Source organism: Natator depressus, chromosome 3 (genome assembly GCF_965152275.1).
Source record: "Natator depressus isolate rNatDep1 chromosome 3, rNatDep2.hap1, whole genome shotgun sequence".
NCBI classification, from domain to species: Eukaryota; Metazoa; Chordata; order Testudines; family Cheloniidae; genus Natator; species Natator depressus.
Window position 1 is genome coordinate 64,804,270 of NC_134236.1, and position 27,400 is coordinate 64,831,669.

At 42.6% G+C, this 27,400-nt stretch overlaps 1 long non-coding RNA gene across 1 annotated transcript; it reads left to right on the plus strand.

The window, feature by feature from the left end:
* Positions 1-616: 616 nt before the first annotated feature.
* Positions 617-25,131, plus strand: LOC141983881 (uncharacterized). The gene is made up of 3 exons (XR_012638555.1): positions 617-714; positions 18,997-19,230; positions 24,888-25,131. It is a non-coding gene; the product is annotated as an uncharacterized LOC141983881 (long non-coding RNA).
* The last annotated feature ends 2,269 nt before the right edge of the window (positions 25,132-27,400 follow it).

Here is a 27,400-nt window from a genome sequence, read left to right on the forward strand (position 1 = left end):
TTCGTCGCCCTTACGGTATTAGCACCGGGGGAGCAGACGGGAGAGAGCGCGCACAGCGCGGCTGCTTCATGCAAGCCGAAGGGGTTTCTGCCTCCCGGCGGCTCTGCTTTAAGGCTTCAGAGGAGGCGAGGAGAGGGGGTGGCCCGTGGAAAATTATCCTAGCGAACGCTACAGACAGTGATGGCCGGGGACAGGGGCTGTTCCCCCGCCCTGCCACAGTTTCGGGGGCCCCTCCCGCGGGAAGGAGAGCTCCTTGCAGAGTTGGGGAATCCCCTTAGTCTGTAAGCCCTTTGCCGAGGAGACCAGAGCCACGCGCACAAGCCCTCCTTGGCTGCCATGCTGATTGCACTCCGGGCCGCCCCAAGGCTTCAGGCCCAGCCGCTTCCACAGAACAGCGGCGGGGAAGCCTATTAACACCCCCAGCGGGGCAGGGGGAGACGAGCCGCTCGAGGCAAACAGGAAAGGCCAGCAGCAGTAACTGCTCTCGCCCAGCTTCGCCTTGCAGCGGGGGCCCTGCTGTGTGGCAATGCCTCCCCCTGCCGGACGCCCGGCACCCACACAGCGAGTCCCTCGCCTCCCTCGGCGCTGAGGACGCCTTTCCCTCCCAGGCACCCTCCTCAGCAAACGCGGCATTGTTCTGCCCGCTGCAGGGATCGCGCTTGGCCCGTGAGGAGAGCGCGCCTGCCTGCAGCTCCTCTTCCTGCCTGCTGTCGGGTAAGGTGCTGGGGGAGGGGAGCCGCAAAGGGGAACTTGCTGCCTCACGGTTATGCTCACTTGTCACAAAACTACATTTATTTCTAACAAAGCTCCATTGATCCTGGAGCTGGGTGGACCCAAGCAGGGCATTAGCAGTGACACTAACAGACAACACGCTTCTGGCCCGCTGACATTTCCAAGCACCGTTGCAGAAGTGTGTATGGAATGAGATAGTCGGGTGAGATACAGCCAAACCCTGGATCCAACCTTGGGTTTTTGTTTTTTTTTTTGGAGGGGTGGGGAGGAGTAGCAGAAGTCCTAATCTGGATCCCATTTTTGCAAATAGTTCCTTCTTCTTAAATTGGTTAGCTCCAAACACCAGATCTAACCCCTTCAAACTTCTGAAACTCTCATTGTCTTTCAGTGTATGTCCCACAGACAGACCTCAGTAGGAATACCAGTTTAATTTCATCTGTATACCATTCCTCAGAGTTCTAGGCTTATGTAGGACATTTTTACAGACAGAGTCAAGCTGCCAACCTCCACTCCCAGAGGGGAACCAGCTCTTCTGGCCTGTGGTAAGGAAGTACTTCCAGCTCAGCCCAATCCCACCTTTTCAAGCACAAAATAGGCTGAGAACCTACCATCTTTTCAGTGTAGCTTACCACTATGTGTATGCTTATGCAAATGTATATGATCTTTGTGAAACTGCAGTTTCACTTTCCAAAACTATATATGGAATCTTTTATGAACCAGGGTCACATTTGAAAACGGCTTGCTGGATTACTTCCAGCAAGTCTGGTAGTTTAGAGAAACAGGTCAGTCTGCTTAGATTTTTTTTACTTGATTATGGAATTTAGAAAGAAATTGAAAGATTTTTACACGGCCAACAGCAGCACTGCAAAATAAAATAAAGATTGGTTGTAAATGTTTAAACGTGTTGCTGTCATTTCAAGAAAAGATGAATTTTATTAAGGGGGAACTTTCATTTAAATGCCTTTTATTTTTTATACGGCAATGGTAGTCAATGCCCTTACTGCCTGGCACCTGCAGTTTATACCCTCGTTCACTTGAAACAATGGGGAAAACATTAGTTATTTATAGGTAGAGGAATAACGTTTGCAGTTATATTTGTTGATTACAAAATATTACAAGGGGACACCTTCACAGAGCATTAGGGTTGGAAGAGACCTCAGGAGGTCATCTAGTCCAACCCCCTGCTCAAAGCAGGACCAACACCAACTAAATCATCCCAGCCAGGGCTTTCTCAAGCCGGACCTTAAAAACCTCTAAGGAAGGAGATTCCACCACCTCCCTAGGTAACCCATTCCAGTGCTTCACCACCCTCCTAGTGAAATAGTGTTTCCTAATATCCAACCTAGACCTCCCCCATTGCAACTTGAATCCATTGCTCCTTGTTCTGTCATCTGCCACCACTGAGAACAGCCGAGCTCCATCCTCTTTGGAACCCCCCTTTAGGTAGTTGAAGGCTGCTATCAAATCCCTCCCCCCACCCTTCTCTTCTGCAGACTTAATAACCCCAGTTCCGTCAGCCTCTCCTCATAAGTCATGCACCCCAGCCCCCTAATCATTTTCATTGCCCTCCTCTGGACTCTCTCCAATTTGTCCACATCCCTTCTGTAGTGGGGGGACCAAAACTGGACACAATACTCCAGGTGTGGCCTCACAAGTGCCGAATAGAGGGGAATGATCACTTCCCTCGATCTGCTGGCACTGCTCTTAATATAGCCCAATATGCCGTTGGCCTTCTTGGCAACAAGGGCACACTGCTGACTCATATCCTGCTTCTCGTTCACTGTAATCCCCAGGTCCTTTTCTGCAGAATTGCTGCTTAGCTAGTCGGTCCCCAGCCTGTAGTGGTGCATGGGATTCTTCCTTCCTAAGTGCAGGACTCTGCACTTGTCCTTGTTGAACCTCATCAGATTTCTTTTGGCCCAATCCTCCAATTTGTCTAGGTCACTTTGGACCCTATCCCTACCCTCAGGGCCGTCCCTAGCCATTTTGTTGTCCTATGCAGCCCCCACGTGGTGGGGGGTGTGTGTGGAGCACCAGGCCTCTGTGGAGGGGGGGCAAGCTTCTGTGGGGGGGCAGGAGCAGGCTTGGGGGGCAGGGGGGAACTGCCCCCCAGCACGAGCCGGCGGAGCGGGTTGGGGCCAGGTTACTCCACTTCCTGCCGCCCGGTGAGTGTAGGTCAGGCCTGACCCCGCACTCATGGGGCGGCAGGAAGTGGAGTGACCCAGACCCAGCCCACTCTGCTCCACTGGCTCCCAGACTTGGGAGGCGGGGGGAACCACCCCCCGGCACACACCGGTGGTGCGGCTGGGAGTGGAGCAGGGTCAGGAAGAGGTGGGGCAGGGACGGATCAGGGACAGGGGCTTTGGAGAAGAGGGAGTGGGGGTGGGGCTTGGGGCGAAGTAGGTGCAGGGGGTTTGGGGAAGGGGTGGAGTTGGGGCGGGGCTGGAGGGAGAAAGTGTGGGAAGAGGTGGGGCTGGGGCGGAGTAGGGATGGGGGCCATGGGGAAGAGGCAGAGCAGGGGCTGGAGCAGCACGCAACTGCGTAGTGTACCAGGAAATTTGGTGCACAAAATTTCCTGGTGCCCTACGCAGCTGCGTACTTTGCGTATGGGTAGGCATGGCCCTGCCTACCCTCCGGCATATCTCCCTCTCCCCCTATCTTAGTGTCATCTGCAGACTTGCTGAGGGTGCAATTCATCCCATCATCCAGATCATTAATAAAGATGTTGAACAAAACTGGCCCCAGGACCGACCCCTGGGGCACTCCGCTTGATACTGGCTGCCAACTAGACATGGAGTCATTGATCACTACCTGTTGAGTCTGACAATCTAGCCAGCTTTCTATCCACCTTATAGTCCATCCAGTCCAATCCATACTTCTTTAACGTGCTGGCAAGAACACTGTGGGAGACTGTATCAAAAGCATTGCTAAAGTCAAGATGTATCACGTCCACCGCTTTCCCCATATTCACAGAGCCAGTTATCTCATCATGAATCATTTCATGCTTCAGGGTACAAACTGAGCACTGTTTGGATCAGTAAGAAATTCTTTTCACATCTCGCTCCCTATAGTATTCTAAAGATGGCTGGTAGATGTGTGGTTCATTCTTTTCCACTCCCCCAAAAATCTAAAATAGGCCACTTCTAAAGGCAGGATACTGAGCAAGATGGGACTACTGGTCTGCTACAGTATGTATGCTGTTATAGCCCTCTCCAGACTGAATGAGCAAGAAGTTTGGAAGTCTAGAAGTGTATATATACATGAGTACTTATAAGCATTAGTGTGGAAAAATATCCTTTAAAAATCTCTAATATTCACTATTAGACAATATACAGTTTGTGAAACTGCATTCTATTATATTTCTTTAAATGAGCTGAACTGGTCGAGAAAAGTAACAACTAATGTAATGTAGGCTAATTATATTGCTGGAAATTTGGAAACATTTGTGTAGCTTACACAGGTCATCTCAATTATGATGGACATTGCTAACATCACAATTATGAACAGTAATTTAAGTCATGAGCATACATCTCTATCATTTTAATTACAGATACATTTACCTGAAGAAGGTGTTCGTTTTTTTAAATCAGTCAATGTGGAAAATAATCCAGTTGAGAGTATTTTATCAGTGTATTAGAGAAGTACAATATAAGGCTAATATACTGTTCAAATACATTATTTTTATAGCACAGAGATTCTCAAACTTCATTGCACTGTAACCCCCTTCTCAACAAAAATTACTTCATGACCCCAGGAAGGGGGACTGAAGCCTGAGCCCACACGAGCCGCACCGTCCCTGGTGGGTGAGAGAGGGGGGGCCAAAGCCGAAGACTGAGGGCTTCAGCCCTGGGTGTGTGGGCCAAAGCCAAAAGGCTAGGCCCCAGCAAGTCTAATGCCAGTCCTGGTGATCCCATTAAAATGGGGTCATGACCCACTTTGGGGTCCTGACCCACAGTTTGAGAACTGCTGGTAGCATGAAGAGGTATTTGGATTGTAAGTTTTTGGAGGTGGGGCCATGTTTTCTGTGTGTCTGTACAGTGCCTGGCACAATTAGGCCCCAATATTCATTGAGTTCTTTGGGTTCTATCACAATTCAAATAATAAAAATATAATTTTTACATATGTGTGTATATTTATATAGAGATTCTTTGTTGTGAACTTTTCACTCTGCACCATTATATAAAAGATGCAGGAAGTTAATAAAATTCTCTCTCCTTAATTTTAGAATTCACTATTTTTTTTCCAGATTATATCTGATTTAACATGTTTGTATCAACCGTTGCCCCATGCCTGTTCCCTCTTTGTTTAACCCACCTGTTACATCTTGTCTTAAATAAGAATGTGTACTCTCTTCAGGAAAAAGACTGTCTTTTACTACGTCTTTACAGTGCCTAGCACAATGGTGCCCTGATCTGTTTGGGGCCTCCAGGTGCTATTGTAATACAAATAATAATAAATATTAATATTATTAATAGCTAATAAGGCTAATAGCCTTCTCTCTTACCAGGATAGAGGCAGCGGAAAACTAGTATAGGGAACTCTAAAACTGATAGACAGAGTTAGAAAATAAAACAGTAAATACATTCACAGCTGTAAGGAAAAGGTGTTTTTTAGTACATTTCCCCACCTCTTTCCCCCCCCCCTTTGTTCTTATCCTTTTACTAAGTACTGTTTTTCATAGTAGAAAGAGTAAATGCGCACACACATTTTTTTCTTTTTAAAAAATTTGTTTAAAAAAAACAAAATTGAGACTATATGCTCCATACTCTAATAGCAAGAAGCCATACCAGGATGTGCATCGAGATTATTGGTGCAGTTTTCAGATGGATGAATATGCAATACATTAGCATAGATTATTGTTGTATTGGTTTACTTCATATGAGAAACAGTGGCAGTAAGAACAATATTTCAAATCACACGTTGGCCAAAATATTGTGCTTATAATGTTTTCTGTCTGCTTGATATCTAATAAAACATGGCTATGCATTAGACATCTTAAAGCCTCTTAATATTTTTTGCTAGAATGCAACACAATTCCTTGTAGTAAATACAGTAGTAGGGCCCTACCAAATTCACGGTCATGAAAAACACGTCACGGACCGTGAAATCTGGTCTTCCCACATGAAATCTGGTCTTTTGAATGTTTTTACCTGTACAAATTTCAAGAGAAAGATCAGGGTTTCTCAAATTGGGAGTCCTGACCCAAAAGAGAGTTGCAAGGGGGTCATAAGGTTATTTTAAGGGGCTTGTGGTATGGCCACCTTACTTCTGCGCTGCCTTCAGAGCTGGGCGGCAAGAGAGTGGCGGCTGCTGGCCGAGCGCCCAGTTCTGAAGGCAGCACCCCGCCAGCAGCAGTGCAGAAGTAAGGGTGGCAATACCATACCATGCCACCCTTATTTCTGCTTTGCTGCCTTCAGAGCTGGGAGGCCAGAGAGTGGCGGCTGCTGACTGAGGGCCCATCTCTGCAGGCAGCAGCACAGAGGAAAGGGTGGCCGTGCCGTGCCGTGCCGTGCCGTGCCATGCCATCCTTACTTCTACGCTGCTGCAGGAGGTGGCTCTGCCTTCAGACCTGGGCTTCTGGCCAGCAGCCACTACTCTTTCTCTGCCCAGCTCTGAAGACAACTCGCCTCCTGCAGCAGCGCAGAAGTAAGAGTAGTAGTACTGCAATGCCCCCTACAATAACCTTGCAACCCTCCCACAACACCTTTTTGGGTCAGCACCCCTACATTTACACCACCATGAAATTTCAGATGTAAATAGCTGAAATAATAAAATTGACGATTTTTAAAATCCTATGACTGTGAAATTGACCAAAATGGACTGTGAATTTGGTAGGGCCCTATACATTAGGTAGGAGATTTGAGAATATTTCTCATCACTCCCCAGTGAGCGCCCACTGACACTTGAACTTATCAAGACTGTTTCCTATTTTATTTGATGAGATTGTTTGCTGGACTAAAGTATGGGGATGCTCATGTTGCTCTCTAAGCTGATCTCAGTTGACAGGAGTGCAGAGAAGCCATAAAGGAATAAAAACTCTTTAGGTCCTGTAATATGATGGATTCCTGTGTAATCTATTACCTAAAAAAAAGTCACTGCATCACTTGAGTGTGAGTAAAATAAACTGTTCTAAAATTCAAACTTAATAATTGGGGGAGGACTTTTCTTAAGACTACATTTTCCACGTGTATGTGACAGAGTTTAATATTTCAGTTCTTCTACCCACATAGGAAGACAGAGTCTCAATGTTTCATGAGTCATACTTTTATGTTGCTCCATATGCATATGACTGGTAGGGTATTATTGTAGATTTTATTTTTCCATCTTTTGTTTATCCTACAATACACTAAACTCATATGGGAATACTCCAGTATATCTAAGTGTTCTGTTTTTTAACCAGCAGAACTGCAGAAACCCATCAATTTAAGATCGAAACAAGCTGTCTTGTTTTGGATACCAAAACTGTACATAGTATTCCAGTAATTCCATATACAGAGGTATTACCACCTTCCTAGTCCTTGATATCACCCCACTTATGCATCCTTTTCAGTGTCATTACATTACAGGATGCAGTCCTTCCCCATCTTATAAGTATGACTTACATTATTCATTTCTAGATATCAAATCTTACATTTGGCTGTGTTATAACACATGTTGTTCAAATGAGCCCACCTTATCAAGCAATTCAGATTGGTAAGCATGACTGACCTCTCGCCACCATTATTTACCACTCCACCAATTTTTGTGTCACCTGGAAATTTTACCTGCAGTTATTTTATATTTTCTTCCAGATAATTAATAGAGATATTGAATAACATTGGATCAAGAACAGATCCTTATGGGACCCCACTAGAAACACCTCCATAAAGTAATAATTCCATGTCTAGAATTAACTTCTGAGATCTATCTGTTAACCAGCTTTTAAATCTATTTAATATTGGCTACACTGGTTTTGTATAATGTTTTTTTAAAAAAATCAGAATGTTTTTATTTATTATTTCCCACTTTATTTCCACAAATATGTTAGCGGTGGACCCAAACTGGGACATTGGTTCCATACTTTTCTGTCTATCCTCAAACTTGAAGGATCAGTCACGGTGTCTCAGACCACAATCCCAAAATCTAAATCCAATCTATGGTTTTAATTCTGAGCTGGATCCAAACTGGGAAGGGGCCTTTTTCCAGATCTGACTTGGATGTTCCCCATAATCATGGAAATCTTGTAAAAACAGCTGATCTCCCATGGTTTACACCATACATAATTCTGAGCCAAACTGTTGAGCAACGTTTGTGAAATTTCATCACTGAACTTGAACCCTAGTTGAGCCTTGACTCCTAACCTAACACTGTCCCAAACTTAATCCTGTCCTGAGTCTTAGCCTAAACTTAATCTGGATTCAGCTCTGAATACTGTTTCCCCTTCAGCCCATTTCTATAATACCTGAAATTGCAGCCACAAAGGCCATAGTTCTGTGAGATAAAGGGATGAAACCTGAAGAATACAATAAAGTAGATCAATACTCTTACTCCACCTCCTCCTACTTCTCTTATGGGGATCAGTCTTGCCTCTCAGAACTAACTCCTAACGATTCTCAGACATCAGTGTAATAATATAATGATTTGTTTCACTTTCAGCTGAAATTACAAATAATAAAATGCTCATAAGACATCGTGTCCTAACGTAGATTTTCAAGGAAAGCCCTCAGCTATACTGCACCTGCCAATTTCTGCTCTCATTGGCACTACAGTAATAGAGAGAGGAATTTGCCTCAGGACACACAGTATACAGAAGAATCTAGATAGGTCTCAGCAAACTCCATTAGCTTCCCTCCCTGGGGTGGTGCAGAATTTGTCCTCCATGCAGAAGGAGGATTCAGCCCCCAGCTATCATAGGGGATCCACTGGAGTGCAGAATGATCTGTGAAGAGGCCCGGTGCCTCCATGGTGCCTCTTGGCTCTTTGTGACCTCTCCTAAAAAGACTTTCCATGCCAGCTGCTGCTCCTGGACCTCCCACCAGCCTTCTAACTGGGTATTTCACAACATCGAAGGAGATCTGCATTATTCTTTTTTGCTAATTACACAACACGGTCCTTTCACTTGAAACGGGTTATACATGTCTATCATTTTAGGATGATAAGTATCCACAGTATATTTTATTGCACTTAATTGCTCTGAGAAATTGCTGGCTCCTCCCTGCAGTTTCTTTCCCAAAGGCCACATGGTTGGGGGGAAGGGAGGCACTTCAAGGGTCCTTGTAATGCTTATAGTTACTTACAGTAGCTTCCTCTGACTGCTAATATGTTCACCAGCTAAAGCCCTTTGGTCTCAAATGTCCTTTAATACATCACACCCGGTGAACTCACAAAAAGTAGGTTTAGTCAGCATTACTCAGTACTGAAGATCAAATTGAAGTTATGCGTCAAAAACAGACTAGATGTGATTTAGCCATTTTGACTCTCATAACCTGTAATCCCAAACTCATTTGGTATTAGGAAGTTATGGCCCTGTTCCAAAGGACTACATGTGACAGAGATCAGCTATCCATTTCCTCTTGTCTCTGTGTCACAGCTGCCAAAGAACTGTTAAACCAGATCATCCCACTTTACCAGGCAATTATTGTTGGTTTGCGAAATGAAGAACAAAATGAAAATTAACTTGTGCCAGTAGATTTAAAATCCGGTGAATAAAGGCTTCGGGTTTTTATGCATTATTTATATGCACAAGAGATCCAAAATGGATTGTTCAGCAAAAGCCTATTGAAGAATGTTTACTGTGCAGAAGTGACCTTATTGCTATCTCTGCAGCCAGGTTAAAATATGCAAGCATGAAAAAGGGGGCATGTTAGAGAATAAAAGGATATGTTTATTGGAGACCACAAAAGTTAATTGCTTGTTTATACAATGCCTAGTACATTGAGGCCTCAAAGCCTCTAAGCACAATATAAATGTTCAATAATACAAAAACTGAGCTTGCATTTTAAAAACATTGAAAAACTTGCTAAAAAGAGAGGTGTGTGTGTGTATGTAAATCCCTTCAGATTTTGTTCCTCATGCAACCCTAGTAATCACAGGGCATATACCTGGCCTTAGTCTCTTGATATTAAAAAAAAATATGACATATATTATACTATGTCACATGATGCCATATCAAACCCGTGGTCCACCAAACTGGCATCCAGCAGTGGCCTAGAAAAAGGGGGGGGAACCCATAATGTATCTAGCCAGTTGTGCAGTGCTGTAATTGGGTGGGGAGGTAACGTCCTCATAGCATGTAATAGCTGGCAATTTCTTTAGTAAGTTTATTTATTTATTTTACCAAATGTATTGTTTTTTATTTCAGTATTTTTAGCTAAGGAATTGATTAAGAAAGCAGCTTTAGAGACTTTCCCCAACAATCAGAGCAGGAAAGCAAGGATCCAAAGTAGGAAAAGAACATATTCTTCCTTCCCTAGTGCACCATTTTAAATATGGAAACCATTCTCTCCTCAGATTATTCCTTAGTCTTTCCAGAACAGACTTGACTCTTCCTTTTCATCTCTAGACAAACTCCACACGGTTCTTAAGTGTAGTACATAATTCCTCTGTCTCTACTAATCAGGAACACATTGAAGTCCTTAAATGTAGGCCAAGCAAACTAAAGTCACATGGTAGTAGAAATTGCTCACATTTCTTCATGCCTCTCTGATTTTTATTCTTTTGGCTCTTTTCCTGGTATAAGTGGTTTTATCCTTCTATAATAAAACGGGACTTCCTACAGTTCTTCAGCTCAATTTTAATTTAAAAGGTAAAGAGAGAGACCTATTGTTCATCTTACAATTTGTCTCCTCTGCCAGTGAAATGCTGCTCTTTATGCTACATTTGAATACTTTAAATAATGTTAATAATGAATCACAAGGAACCTATAATTTAATGTGTCATTTTACAAACAGACTTTTGCTATGCTTAACTTCACATCAAAAGAATCATTAGCTTATTCATCCTGCTTAACTACACAATTAAGGGACTTGTCTTTATGTATGGGTAAAATTACACAACACTGTCATGGCATGAGGAGTTGATGAAGAAAAGCAGATGGTGGGCCTTTTACTGGAGCTGATGCCCCAATTTACTTTTTTCCTGCTTAATAACTGCCTGGCTTCCCTTCATCCTGCCTCTTTTGGTGGCAGAGATCCCCATGTATGCCAGTATGAAGACTATTTCCTTTGCACCGTCCTATTCACCACTGCAGGTACAATCACAGTGGTCACCATTAAAAAATTTATTACAGTATCTGAACCACAACAGACATTTCCTATTCTAATTATAGGGAGATGTATACCCCACAAATATGTAAGCATTAATGGCAACCATTGTACCAAGAGGGCTCAACACCCTAAAACAGAGACTCAGGTTTCTGAACATTCTAAGTAGGTGATTTGACATAACTCTTTAATCTATGCTGCCTTCCTTGTTCCTGCCCTCCTCACCCCTGATATAACGAGCAAGCTTCCTTTCAACAGCTGCCACTACTGTACTCACCCTGCAGCTAGGGATGGAAGTAGCATCTCTCAGGCCTTCCTTCACTCTAAAAATCAACCAGCATGACTGGGGGGAGGAGGAATAGTGATAAAAGTTGCACCAGGCGCTGGAGACGCAAACAAACCCACTCAGAAAACAGCTATAAATCCCAAAGCACTATACTGAGTGACATATGTAAAGCACAGAGGGACTATTTCAGCCAGCTCAGGTGAAATCCACATAGTGGTGCCCATGCTTCCCTGGCAAAACCAAATGCATGATTTATTTCACCAACACAATAGTTTCTTTGGGGGCCTTTGAAAACAGAGACTAAGCTAATTAGCCTTTTAAATACTTACTTTTCATAGACATAGCTTCTTAATTAACTTTTGACACTTCAGCATCAGTAAAAATAGAGGTCCTTTATAAACATCTCTTTCCCCTGTCCTAATATATGCTCTGTCTTCAGCTACGTCCTGCATGTTACAGGATTACCCAAGGTCATACTAAAACAAAAGAGAAGGTCTGCTGGCTAGTGAAAGGCAAACAAAAATCAGAAACTTAAATATCCCACACACCATATTGCATTGACCAGTGCTTGCTGTCCCATTGCATTTCTACCACCTGATCTAGAAAGTTAGTGAGTACTGTGGCTTGTTTTCCCCCCAACACCATTGCACTGGTGTAACATCACTAATTTCAAAACCTGTTGTAAAGGAGTGGCAATTAAGACTCCATAATTAAAGCCATTAAATCTCAGTAAGTACTCTTCTGCTACAGGCTCCTCCTTGCCTCACAGTGGATTCAATTCTGTCAGGGAAACTAACAGTCAGAAGTAAAAATGAGCACTATATACAAAAATAAGCAATTAGTTTCGTCCAGCTCTGCCATCTGCAAATGTACCTGCTTGGAGTCTTCAGAACTAGCTGGTCTTTGAAATGACCCCTTGGCTCAGGCAAGTCCAATCACAATGCCATTTCCAGCCTGACCAGCTGTATTTAGGGTGAGTACAAAGCCACCTGGGTATTGGAATGACTGTGACAGTTCAGTATGTTAAGGAGCACTCTGATGGACGAGATGGCATTGGTGTACTTCAGCCGGTTTTCTACTCTTCTGCCTTCACATCAATGCAGTGTTAGGGAGGTGGGGAGTTGTCATTCATTGTAGTAATCCGGTGCTAGGGCTGAAAAAACTTCCTTTTAACAGAGATAAGATAATGCAGGCTAACAGTTCTTTAGCTAAATAGGATTAATTAGCAGAAAGCTGCCTATTAGTTCACTGCTGACCTGTAAAACGTAATGAAGAACGAGGTCATTGGAAATAATAGCTCTATTTAGGAGCTTAGGTCAAACTCTAATCATAGAGTACATCATTTAAAGATCACATTGATATAATAATGTCAAGGGGTAAGAAAATACTGTTTATTTCAGAGAGAGATAATCTTTAGGGTTTTCTCTAGACTCAATATTTTGTACTTTCCAGAACAAACAATTGCAACATCTAAGCCTTCAATATCTTTGAGCATTAGCCTTTGACATTCAAACGCATCAAGTTTTCCTATCCTTTCTCCACGCCTTTGTTACATAAATTCTTTTTTCCCCTGACCTCAAGACCTGACAGGCACTAGGAATTATAGCAATCATGCTTCCATTCTCACCAGTGTATTGGAGCCATCACTTCTCTGCATATATCTTGCATGATCAGCTTAACGTTGAATACAGTTCATTTAAGAAAGACCAGAAAAAAGAAAATCAACCAAATCAGATTTTCCACACACATTTCCAAAGCTTCCTGAAAGATTTTCTTTTGCCTCCAGCTACCATTTATTTTTCCACTTGTGTTCCTTTCATTTGTTTTCTACAGCAGGTTTTCTTAAATTGGTACAGCAGGATTTTTGTAGTACTAAAATGTACACATCTGTGTGTGTCTATGCAGGACGTATCATATGGCTCTGCAATGTATCAGATGGATAAAACCATGAAGTGTGTGTATGTAGATATACTTGTAGCTGGAGTACGAGTGACAGCTGCTGGTCAAGTGTTTTCTATTTACAATTGTACACACAGAGGATGGTGTTGTCCATGTAAGCAGTGCAGAACCATTGTATTTATTTTGCACCTTTGAGCACCTCACCAACATTTTGCCTACAAATCCATTTCTGTTATGGCTACCTCTAAAGTCTGAGCAGCTTAAAGGCAGCCATTTGGAAATGCCACCTCCCCTCCCCAACAAAAAGCAGCCACCACCAACCTGCCAGAGAAGTTATTCCTGCTTTCTCCCACAAGTCTCTGATTTCTTCCCCAAAATTATATCCCAGGGATCGGCAACCTTTGGCACGCAGTCCGTCAGGGTAAGCCCCCTGGTGGGCCAGGCCGGGCAGGTTTGTTTACCTGCCGTGTCCGCAGTTTCGGCCGATCGCAGCTCCCACTGGCGCCGGTTCACCGCTCCAGGCCAATGGGAGCTGTGGGAAGCAGTGCACGCCAAGGGATCTGCTGGCTGCTGCTTCCCGCAGCCCACATTGGCCTGGAGCGGCGAACAGCAGCCAGTGGAAGCCGCGATCAGCCGACCCTGCAGACACGGCAGGTAAACAAACTGGCCCAGCCCACCAGGGGGCTTAACCTGGCGGGCTGCGTGCCAAAGGTTGCCGATCCCTGTTGTATCCCATTCTCTGCCCCTTCTCTTTTATAGTTAGGGAAATCAAGATCAAGCAATGCTTCCACTCATCTATCTGTTTCAGTGTAGCACAGGGAATGAGGCCAGTTTTCAAATAGGTAGGTCCAATGTCCTTTATAGGTCAGAAACCCTAAACCACACTCAGAGCTCAACAGGTGACCAGCACAGATTATGGAGTACTGGTGTCAAAGACTTCCACTGAGATATACCCATTACTAAATAGTTGGGAAATGGTTGTATTTAAGCTGTGAATAGGCATCAGAACCTTTCATGTTGTTTTTATTTCCAGGGTAAATGGTTACTCCTATGTTATCCATTTGGAAATCATAGAATCATAGAATATCAGGGTTGGAAGGGACCTCAGGAGGTCATCTAGTCCAACCCCCTGCTCAAAGCAGGACTAATCCCCGACTAAATCATCCCAGCCAGGGCTTTGTCAAGCCTGACCTTAAAAACTTCTAGAGAAGGAGATTCCACCACCTCCCTAGGTAACCAATTCCAGTATTTCATCACCCTCATAGTGAAAAAGTTTTTCCTAATATCCAACCTAAATCTCCCCCACTGCAACTTGAGACCATTACTCCTTGTTCTGTCATCTGCTACCACTGAGAACAGTCTAGAGCCATCCTCTTTGGAACCCCCTTTCAGGTAGTTGAAAGCAGCTATCAAATCCCCCCTTATTCTTCTCTTCTGAAGACTAAACATCCCCAGTTCCCTCAGCCTCTCCTCATAAGTCATGTGTTCCAGTCCCCTAATCATTTTTGTTGCCCTCCGCTGGACTCTTTCCAATTTTTCCACATCCTTCTTGTAGTGTGGGACCCAGAACTGGACACAGTACTCCAGATGAGGCCTCACCAATGTCGAATAGAGGGGAACGATCACGTCTCTCAATCTGCTGGCAATGCATTTATACATCCCAAAATGCCATTGGCCTTCTTGGCAACAAGGGCACACTGTTGACTCATATCCAGCTTCTCGTCCACTGTCACCCCTAGGTCCTTTTCTGCAGAACTGCTGCCGAGCCATTCGGTCCCTAGTCTGTAGCGGTGCATTGGATTCTTCTGTCCTAAGTGCAGGACTCTGCACTTGTCCTTTTTGAACCTCATCAGATTTCTTTTGGCCCAATCCTCTAATTTGTCCAGGGCCCTCTGTATCCTATCCCTACCCCCAGCGTATCTACCACTCCTCCCAGTTTAGTGTCATATGCAAACTTGCTGAGGGTACAATCCACACCATCCTCCAGATCATTTATGAAGATATTGAACAAAACCGGCCCCAGGACCGACCCCTGGGGCACTCCATTTGATACCGGCTGCCAACTAGACATGGAGCCATTGATCACTACCCGTTGAGCCCGACAATCTAGCCAGCTTTCTATCCACCTTATAGTTCATTCATCCAGCCCATACTTCTTTAACTTGCTGGCAAGAATACTGTGGGAGACCGTGTCAAAAGCTTTGCTAAAGTCAAGGAACAACACGTCCACTGCTTTCCCTTCATCCACAGAGCCAGTTATCTCGTGCAAAGATTTTCCTCATGGTTTTAATTTTTATTATCCCTTCCATCTTCAAAGCCTTCTTGAAGCAACTGGCCAGATTCCCAACTTTGCTTGCTAAGGAACCCAGAACATATCTCCTATAATGGTCAAGGCGGTCATTCTGTTTTGGTATAACATACTCCCTCTCTTCAGGAGCTCTGCCCATTATGTCCCCATCTTTGCTACCTGCTGCCATTACACTTTACTGAGATCTATTTTCAAGCCCCAGTCACCAGAAATGATCTCAACTCTCCACTGCAAAAGAGCACAGAGCCAGTCCAACTGTGTTGTTAAATATACAGGGCTAGATACTCAGATGATGTAAGTTTGCACAGTCCCATTGAAATCTGCAGAGCTATGCTGATTTAAACCAGGTAAGGACCTGTCTCTATGTGAATGACACACATCATGAATAATGAGTATAACTTACAAATTGAGACATTCTCCCTTGAACATACCTCTAGAAAACATCATCATCTTTGTTAAGGTTTTAGGGAGAACTAGTTGATCAAAATATATTTGGCAAAAAGGGTTTTAATGAAACTGAAAAATGTTTTTAACTTCTCAAATCCTTGGGACTTCTAACAACATTAATCAAAATAACCACAACTACAGGCAAACAGCCAACATGATGAATAGTTCCTCAAAGACAGTTTTCATCTCATGGCTGGTATTGCTTTCATATATCAAAACTGTATGCATGTGTGGTGGGAAGAATGGATATATCTCTAAAACAGAACTCACATTTACTGGTATTCTCATTAGTTCAACATTTCCAAATGGGCAGATGATTCAGCAGCAGAAAAAAAAATCTAACCTCTATCTGTTTTATAGGGAACTTTATCATGAGCAAAATATACTGTATTGGTAGAAAGGATTGTACATGGGAAAATATATTGTTGAGTTTTATTGAATTAATCCACCTTCTAAACTAATAGGGTAGGAACTAGATTTCTGCACTTTTAAACGGATATCACTGAGTATTATAAAACCTAAAAATACACTTGATTTGGTCCCATAGAGAAGTTCTGACCTTCGAGAGTCTACCATTGTTTTGTTATTTCTGTAGCACTCTGAGGGTGAATGGCACTTCACTGGCAAATAACATTTAATTTTTTGTAATCTGTTGCTGCTGTGAGTCAAAACATTTTTTAAAAGCATGGTACCATTCACAATAAGTAAACAAGTACACCTACGCTCTGACAAGAGATGGTGATAAGCACAATTTGAAAGCACAGTTTGTTTACTTTGAGTCTTGCGCTCAGTATTTCTACTGATTTATGAACAGTTGGGTTTGCAAAAATGAATGGCTTACCCTGCCACCCCACCTCCCCCCCCAAATTACACTCTCTCTCTCTCTCTTTCTCCCGGGAATAGCAACGGACATGGTGAGTGTATTACTACAGATTTGAGGATATAAACCAGCTAAATGCCTGAAACATGTTATCATATGATGAGCTATTCAGTTGCCTATGTGAAATGAACTGGTGGTCTCATCTCAGTGCAGTAACTAGTGGAGAGGAGACCAGATTGCAGGGAAACAACATCACAGTTGTTACCTTGTTGGCAGTATCAGCAGAGAAGCCAAGGATTTAAGTGGCTTGGAAACTGAACTATCCTCTCACCCAGAAGGTGGTCCCCCTAGAGCAAGATTCATAGGGAAGCTGTGAGGGATGTCCCTGAAGTACTGCAGCATGGCAAGCTGGCTCTTTAAGAGCATGCATGGCCCAGCACTCCAGTTTTTGGTCTCCATGCCTTTAAGGCAAAGGCAAATCTGTCACTTGTTGGTAGCCCCACCCGACATCCTCCACAGAGGGATCGGTTGCCTAGCCTCACATAATCCATTGGAGAGAAGTGGTGGAGGAAGAGTAGAAAGATTAAAATCCCAGAATCCTTAGTCTTAAAGGGGCCAAGACCCAGAAGCAGGAGAGCTGAGCTGCACCTATCCTTTAAGGGCCTGTCCTCCTTGTTACTTGTGCTCTAATCTGCGGCCAGAAAGAGGTCTTCAGTTTCCCGTGTCCTCCAGCTGCCAACTTTCACAAGCAAACATGTATTTAAAATAAAATTATGAGGGAGTCCTCTCTCAGCAAGGAGCCGGTGTAGCCAGTTCCTATACCAATCCTTCTGCAGCTCCAAGGTAAGAGACTTGCCAGAGCAGGTGGATACATGGCTGGGGCACCGCTGCACTCCAGCAACCACCAGCTGGAGGATGTTCCATTGGGGCTTTAGCCAGCTGGGCATAGTAATAGAAACCTCAGGGCTACTCTAAATTATGCCAAGAGCCAAGCCAGCTCCTCGCCAACTCCAGGATCAGGGAGTTAGAAACAACTGAGGATTGAAGCCTTAGGGCCAGATTTTCAAAGATATTTAGGCACCTAAAGATAAAGATAGGTTTCGAGGGATTTTCAAATGTGCCTAAGTGAGTTTGAAGGCAACTAACTCCCATTGATTTCAACTGAAATCAATGAGAGTTCGGGCCTAACTGGGTAATGCACATTTGGAAAGCCCACTAGGCAGCTAAATCCCTTTGGAAATCTATCCCTTGGATACACAAAGTCTCAGTTTTCAGGGCTGGATTGTGCTTTTAAGGCTGTGGCCTGCAAGGTGTGTGTGCAGAGGTGGGCTATTCAAGCAGGAGCTGGCAACCGGTATCATCCTTTAGGATGGTACAGCCTGGTACCCTCTCTTTGGTCTGCCAACTCTGCTGGCTGGTGCAAAAGAGAGCCGGTCCCACCTCCTCCTCTGAGGTTATTTGTCCCTCAGGGTGCGTAGAAGAAGCAGTCACTGCATTCCCTTGAGTGCAGAAATTGCACTTGTCCCTTTGCCCAGCACAGTGTATACAGAGTGCAAGGGGAGAATGCTCCCCTGTACCGCCCCCTAGCATCTAGAAACAAGCCAACAGGAAATAAATAGGTCACATCCTGAAGACTATGGGCAGGAAGAGATTATGGCTAAATTGGACCTCCTGAAGATGGAAACTTTTTAGGGTGGTTTGACTTCATACACAGTCACATACTGCAATTAAAGGGAATGCCCTTGTCCCTGTTTCAGAGTAACAGCCGTGTTAGTCTGTATTCGCAAAAAGAAAAGGAGTACTTGTGGCACCTTAGAGACTAACCAATTTATTTGAGCATAAGCTTTTGTGAGCTTATGCTCAAATAAATTGGTTAGTCTCTAAGGTGCCACAAGTACTCCTTTTCTTGTCCCTGTTGTTTCCACTGCAGCTCTCCCTCTCTCCTGGCTTTATTATTAATTATTATTATTATTATTACACAGGAGGCATTACGTTTGTGGGTTTGGTTGGCATTGGGTATTTTTCCATTTTGTTCTTCCCCCACTTTAACCTGTTCATCTCTTTGTCCTTGATTATTTATTGAACTCAGAAGCCGGGAACTAGCACTGTTTTCAAAAGTTATGGTACTTTGTGTGCTAAAGTAAAATCTTTTCAAACTTTGAACATCTGTCTACAAACATTGGAGGGCAGGGGAGGGGAAGGGAGTGTTAGCGTAACACAGGTTGTGTTCTAAACCTAGCTGTGCTCTTCTCTGGTCCTGAAGATCTTCATTTGATTTGATATGTTGGAGCTTCACCTCTTCAAAGACCTGATCCTGCATGGAAGTGCTCGGCACTGTGGAGAATTGGCTCCAAATTAGGGATGGATTGGGAGCCCTGCCATTGACATGAGTACAACGCGAAGTGTATTTCATACTTCACCATTGTGCACTTGGACTGTGAAAACTATTTCTCTCCATCCAGATTAGCTTTGAAATTATCTGGGCCATATGCTACAGGTAAGTTACATGTTGGTAAACAGAAACTTTTAGAATAAAGCATCCAAACTGCTCTACTTTTCACACAAAAATAATTTTTAAAGCAATCCTTGTAATATTTGAAATTTAATGAAAGTTAGATAAAATCCCAGTATCAACTAGTTTAAAGTAAGATCCAGATGTAGAGCAGAAGTCTACTCCCATCATTCCTTTAGAAACGGAACCTGCTTCCTAGTTATCCCATTGCCAGGCACCAAATGTTAAGTTGAATATCTTCCTCCATGAATGTTGCAAATAAAAATATGTTTCAAAACATGACTTTTTAAAACAGCTGTGTAACAAGCCATGCTGGGTGCTCACTGCTGTACTGGAGGCTCATATATCAACATGAATATTACCTTGTATCTCAGAAACTATTCTGGAAAACTAATTTGTAGAGATGAGCAAACCACATGAATCCTAGCAAAACTGCACATCTAACATTCAATAATCTTTTTTTTTTATTTGCTTGGGTTTTTAGAAGTACAAAGTGCAAAGAAATCATCTGGCATGAGGTATTAAACCCAAGGGAAAATTGAAGGACAGATCTGCTGTGTGCAGAAGCAACCGGAAGGTTTAATTCCTAGGTATTTGACTAAGAATAGTTGATTTAACCTCCAGGCCCTTTCATGGAGGCACTCCATATTCTGCTTCAGCAAAAAGATAGCAAATATTGGATGACTCTATTGAAAACATTTATTTTAGTGTAAGTCTTTCTTTTGAGTACAAATAAGTCATATGCCTCAGCCCCTGCCTCTCTCTCCTCCACACACACAGTTTGCAACTGTTGTAATATACAGGTGCTTTTCCAGTGCTGCAATTTAAGAGATTATTTCCCCTAAACCCAAGATATAATATGGCAAGTACATATATAGAATATTCTGTATTTGTTCCTTGATATTTATACACCTGATCCAAAATCCATCAATGGGAGACTTTCTGTTTGCTTCAATGGGCTTCATATCAGGCCCTATCTATCTTTGTCTTTTTTAGTGTTGCCCCTTTCCCTCTGCGCTGCCAGTGTTGAATTCAAAGAGGAGGCCAGCTTGAAAACTGATGACTGTATATGGCCTAAAAATTACACATTAATGGTTCAGAATAAGTAACAGCTTGCTTTTTGTTTTTGTTTTTCTCCCAGTACTTAACTTGCTCCGTTTACTTGGATTAATTACTAGCTTGCTGGTGTTGCCCTATACTGGTCCTTTATGGTCATGAACAGAATTATTCTGATGCATTGGAAATCATCAGTTAATGGCTTTTTGAACTAAAACACATCTCTCAATGCGCTCTGAAAAGGCTTATTGCTACTGAAAAGTACAACCAGATTTGGGCTATGTTGAATCAGTAATGGGGAAGAAGGTATAGGGATTTTTCTGACCATATTTATTCACTCCCTTGCTCTTCTATGACTTTCTTAGTAATTCTTCTATACTTTGTGTTCTGTCATACTGGTGAGGTCCACCCACTCTATCTACTCTCTGTACTTTGAGGCCAGACAAATGTTAGCATTAGTGAGTGATGTATTTTTTTCCACCATGCATGCCATAAATAGTATGAAGACATACCTGTGTTCTTGGAACTGAACTCATCTTTTGTGTACTTGATGCTGCCATTTTGTAAGGGAAAAATGAAAAAGAATCAGAACACAGAAAAGCAAATGGCCATTTCAATCTAATAGGTTTCAGAGTAGCAGTCGTGTTAGTATGTATCCGCAAAAAGAACAGGAGTACTTGTGGCACCTTAGAGACTAACAAATTTATGAGACCATAAACTTTCGTGGGCTACAGCTCACTTCATCGGATGCATAGAATGGAACACATAGTAAGAAGATATATATATACATACAGATAAGTTGGAAGTTGCCATACAAACTATGAGAGGCTAATTAGTTAAGATGAGCTATTATCAGCAGGAGAAAAAAACTTTTGTAGTGATAATCAGGATGGCCCATTTAGACAGTTGACAAGAAGGTGTGAGGATACTTAACTTTAGGGAAATAGATTCAATATGTGTAATGACCCAGCCACTCCCAGTCTCTGTTCAAACCAAGTTAATGGTATCTGGTTTGCATATTAATTCAAGCTCAGCAGTTTCTCATTGGAATCTGTTTTTGAAGCTTTTCTGTTGCAAAATTGCCACCCTTAAATCTTCTACTGAGTGGCCAGAGAGGTTGAAGTGTTCTCCTACCGGTTTTTGAATGTTATGATTCCTGATGTTCGATTTGTGTCCATTTATTCTTTTGCATAGAGACTGTCCGGTTTGGCCAATATACACAGCAGAGGGGCATTGCTGGCACATGATGGCATATATCACATTGGTAGATGTGCAGGTGAACGAGCTCCTGATGGTGTGGCTAATGTGATTAGGTCCTATGATGGTGTCACTTGAATAAATATGTGGACAGAGTTGGCATCGAGCAATCTAGTAATTACCCTAACAATGTGAATGTGCATCTCTGGCTTCTTTTTTCTCTGAACCAAGACAGCCTTGGAAACAGCATCATCTCAACTGGAATTTTTAGGTCAGTCTTTTAAAATAAATATCCCTTCACTTTCTGCACTAGAATAGACTAACCTGACTGTCAGTGTAGGGCACTCAGCCCTGAGGAGAATGGAGAGATTCTTGTTGCGTAAGTTATCCCTGACTCAGCTGGCTGACTCAGGAACAGCATGATGAGTTGTGGAAAGTCAACTCCAGCTAACCCGTAGTGGAGGAGGGGTCACTTTAGCACAGTGCCTTTGAGATGGCATCTACAGGACAGCACTCGTGGCTGTGGGCACCAGATCTCCTGGTAAACTCATCTGGATTTTACCATCACAGTATCTTAATCTCCACATGCTATAGGGCAGAGCCAGCTATAGCCCTTTTTGGGGGGTGGGGGTGGGGAGAGAAGCAAACCATTATCCCCTTCTTGCCCTGAGCCAGTGAGATGTTTGTACACCCCATCAAAGTAAAGACTACTCTGTTCTTGGCCACTCTGCTGAAACTTGGCAACAAGGGTAGCAATTGGCTCCACATGAGATGATGATTTTAGGAATGATGGACATCTGTCCTCTATCAGTAAGAGGGAGGAGCCTTGCTTTTTGTTGCAGTCTTCTGAACACTTTCTCTGCAGGCAGAGTAGAGAAATGTAGATTGGATTTTTCCCAAAAATCTTAAATTTCAAAATAAATTTTACAAAAAAACCCACACTTCTTTTAGAGCTTTCTGCAAAGTTCTGAAAGTTTCACAAAATCCCACTCTCCCATCTTCTTTCCCTAAAAATGAATGTCTCTCCCCTTTCCACTGGATAACAATACAGTGACAGACAGGTTTGTTCAGTAGAAGCCCTTTTTCTGAGCAAAAATGTAAACTCAAGCAGTTTTCACCACAAGAAAAAGGATTTGCTCCATTTCCAGTTCATTCCATTTATTAAGGCTGATGAGTCACAGCCAGCAATTTCATAATTCATGTCAGTACTGTAGGCATTTGTTGCAGTGCAAACAGCTTTTTTTCTTATTTTCTGGAAGGATTTTTTCCCCCCTGTCTGGAAATTGGTCACACAGATCTCCATGGGCTTTTCAGACTAAGTATTTTTGTTCACATGGATAAAGGACATATGTCAGAATCCTTTACAGTCACCACAAGATTCCTTTTCATTATGCTAAGGCCTTTCATTTGATGTTGTTTTTTAAAAGTTTACTGTGTCTTGACATCCTGCCTCACTACACCATACTGCATCCTTCTATTTTCTCTAATTTGCATATGGTGTGAGGGAAACTATATGTCTACAATCTGGAAGAGGTAACACATAAATCAAACTAGATGGCAAACAGAGACAGCCATAATGAAGGTTGTTGAATCATCTGTCTGCATTACACTGTTGTCTAACAAGGAGCTTTGAAGCAGAAGTCAAATGGGTTTAGATTTTAATCAAAAATGATTAAATAATTTAAGAACTTTTCAATAGAAATGGAGCTTTTGGGTCAGCTATTGAAATTGCAACGTCTCTAACACAATGCCCAGCCAGATGTACCACATCGCCACGTTTTCTTGATTTTTCTTGTTTAAAAAAATTTAAGTTTACATTTTAGAACAGCAGTTGCCTTTCGGGTAATGCATTTCTGGGCAATAGTGCACACTTCAGATGACCAAAGCCTTGTTTTATAATATGTCTAAGCTAAACTAAAATCATTCAAATGTGTTGTCTGTTGTGTATTTGCTTAATGTTGTGGATGATGCCTCAATCGATCAATCAATAACCAGGCAGTGAGCCTGCAGAGAGTTGGGCTTGGTCCCCAGAGCTTATAACTCCGTCAAACATCTCTTAGACACACACACACACAATACTGACCTGTTTCAGAGTAACAGCCGTGTTAGTCTGTATTCGCAAAAAGGAAAGGAGTACTTGTGGCACCTTAGAGACTAACCAATTTATTTGAGCATGAGCTTTCGTGAGCTACAGCTCACTTCATCGGATGCATATCCACAGTATGCATCCGATGAAGTGAGCTGTAGCTCACGAAAGCTCATGCTCAAATAAATTGGTTAGTCTCCAAGGTGCCACAAGTACTCCTTTCCTTTTTGCAAATACTGACCTGGGTAGTCAGTAATCCACTCCATGATTGCAGAATCCAGGCCAGGATTTAGGCAAACTTCTCATTCATGAAGCTGTGCGGAGAAGGCTACTGTTCTCAAACCTGATGAAATTCACTCCTGTGAAGAAGGCCAGGATGCTACACAGAGGGTGTGTATGTCCAGCAGCTTCGATAAAGACTCCCATTGCAACCGAGTCCTCTCTCTTCACCACTACAAGGGACACAGTTTTCATGCTTTGTGTGTATAAAAAGATCTTCTACACTTTCCACAGTATGCATACAATGAAATGAGCTGTAGCTCACGAAAGCTTATGCTCAAATGAATTGGTTAGTCTCTAAGGTGCCATAAGTACTCCTTTTCTTTTTGCGAATACAGACTAACACGGCTGTTACTCTGAAATCTGCCTTAAGGGATATTTATTTTGTTTTTGAAAAAAATCTTCTAAAGCAGTTGAGCCCAGTTTCTAAAACAGAGCTGTTCTAAAATGATTGAATGAAATATTGAGACGGGTCTAAGCCACAAAGCTGGGATCAAGACCCAATTCTCCCCAAAGCTCTGGGGTTCTTTGACCCAGGATTTTGGGGTGGACCTCCCCTATTAAGAAACTGATTCAATGCAAAATGTTTAGACTATGAATCCACACAATTGCTACTTTAAGAGAATGATTAGGTTGCATGGTTAAGCAGTTAAAGTTACCTGTACTGCCTTAACTTTGCCTCTTTCCACTACTGTGTGGTCTTGAATTATATGGTTGCAATTGTTTCTCAAGTAATACAGTATCAGTCCATTTCTTCCCCTGCAACTTTATCTTCTGATTCAGTGCTTTGGCCACTTTACTGAAACTGCCCAGCAGGTTGCCCATTAATGTCAACAGCAGTGATAGTTTTATTGCCTTTCTAGTAGCAACTACTCTGAAATCAAGTCCCCCACCCCCAGGCCACCAACCAGCCATCTGATAGTAAAAACATGCAGTCATTACTGCTCTGGACTTGAAGTGAAAAGCTGTGTAAAACTTTGCCAGTAGCCTGTACCATCCATTCTCTCTCTTTGTTTTCTTATAGTGTACGAGCTTCCCATGAAATTGGAGCCAGCATAGAAATTTGGGAAAGATTGGAGGTTAAGTCCGTCCAGAGTTTAGGAGGGCAGACGTTTGCCATTCTGGAGACAGATTATTTAACCCTGATGGGTTCTGGAAGCTGACTGGATATTCATTAAAGAATTTGGTAAAATACGAGTTAAGCCTCATTCACTTGTGAGGAAGGTAAATATTTCTATCCCCAGATTACAGTGGAGGGAACTAAAGCACAGAAAAATCAAGGGCTAGATTTTTAAAAGATATTTAAATGCCTAAAGAGATAGGCACCTAACAATATTTTCAAAAGCACACAGGTGCCTAACTCACATTGAGTGCAATGGAAAATCTTATGCACCTATCTGTATTTTAAGACATTTAAATACTTTTAAAGATATGTCCGTAAGTCTGTAGCACCCCGTCATGTGCCCTAACCACAGAACTGCCCCTCCTCCTTCACTTCCTCCAGTATTCTTTCACTGTAGATCACAAAACCAATACACGTACTGGCCTTGCCGAAGCAGAGTGAGGACAGATTACAGAATTGCAAGATAGATAGTGCCACATCCCAGATGCTGGGGTAGGATTTTTTAGGAGCAGCATTCTCGGTAAATGTTTGGTACCAGTTTACTTTTACCCAGTACCACTAGATCAGGTAGCTCCTGTTACATTTCTTTACAGGAAAGGAAAAATATTAAGGCTACATATGTTTGCACAGCAGAAACTTATTAAACAACTGGATCCATCTATCTAAAAACATTAATATTTGCCTTTTTGTATAATTACTCTAGTACTAAACTGTTTTGAAAAAAATTTATTGGCACAAGAATAAGTGGCTCTACTTGCAACACAGATAATAACGACCCTGTTCTTCAAATCAGAGAAACTCCCATATTTTGCTTTTTAATATTATTGCATGACCACCAAATAAGGAAGCATTCATGCTTTGATAATGTTATGATTCACTCTTTATTCGCTTTCACTAGACCTAACAATCTATCCTATACAGAATAATTCTTTCTTTTCTTTATGCAACATTTTATGCTGATGTCTGGGGGAAAATCCACGTTTTCTTTCTTAGCCTTGTAATTTAATTTTTAAAATACTGAAATAAATACTATACATTTATAAATAAATAATGAGACTTTGCTCTGGGTGCTAAATGTATAGCTGTAGCCACAGTATGAACCAGAATTTCAGAGGCAAAAAGTAGGACACCTACTTTTGCTTGGTTGGATTCCAAGAGTGACACTACGCTAGAGCATGAACAAAGCCAAGTAATATGGAAAGGGTAAAAAAACACTCTAGGTTTCGGCATTTCTTTGCTCCAAGAACAGCCTGTTTAGTCTAGCGATGCAGAGTAAATTGAAAAGTTAAACAAAACCAGAGTCATTCCCAGATCTACATCTAACTAATTAGCAATGTCCTTCAACCCTTATTCATGTGACGAAGCCACATTCACTTGAGTAGGCCCATTAACTTCAAAGGGAGTCCTAAAATCCCATTGATAGGGCCCTACCAAATTTAAGGTACATTTTAGTAAATTTCACTGTGATAGCATTTAAAAAATCTTAAATTTCACAGTGTTGTACCCGTGGGGGTCCCAACCCCAAAAGTTGGTCACCGGGGGCAGTCGCAAGGCTATTGTAGGGGAGTGGCAGTATTGTCACCCTTACTTCTGTACTCCGTTCAGAGCTGGGTGGCCGGAGGGTGGCAGCTGCTGGCCAAGAACCCAGCTCTGAAAGCAGTGCTGATGCCAGCAGTAGCAGAGAAGTAAGGGTGGCAATACCATACCATGCCACCCTTGCTTCTGCGCTGCTGCTGGTGGCGGTGCTGCCTTCTGGGCTAGCCTGGCCAGCAGCCACCGCTTTTCAGCCGCCCAGCTCTGCAGGCAGCACAGAACTAAGGGTGGCAATACCGCCACCCCCCCAATTACATGGGGGAAACCAGATTTCACAGTCTGTGATGCGTTTTTCAAGGCTGTGGATTTGGTAGCGCCCAACCCATTGATGTCAATTGGCTTTAGAACACACCATAAAGGTTTACAGGATTGGGACCCAAATCATTAATATTAGGCTCATTTTACATGTCAGGAACACATAGAGATTAAGTAGCTTGCTTGCAAGACCTCTAATGGAGTAGATAACAACAGTCTTTGTGATGGAGACATGGTTTTACTCCTGCTTCTCTCACACATCTTATCCACTATATATTATGAAATAAGAGTAATGTGTTTGAATTGATTCAAGCCTTACTTAGCAAATGCTGTGCTAACTCAGTGATGCTCATTGATTTTGGTTCACAGGGGATCATAATCCTATATTGTATTTAGGATTTGGACAAACCCAGAAGTTCAGGCATAAATCCCAATTTTCATCTGAGTCCTCAGGTTTACCTAGAAACAAGGTTAAGATTCAGTCAAAAGGCTGATGAATTTTTCAGCAAACCTGGGCTACATTTTGAATGTGCAACAAAATCATGAGATTTCTGCATGGTTTCAGA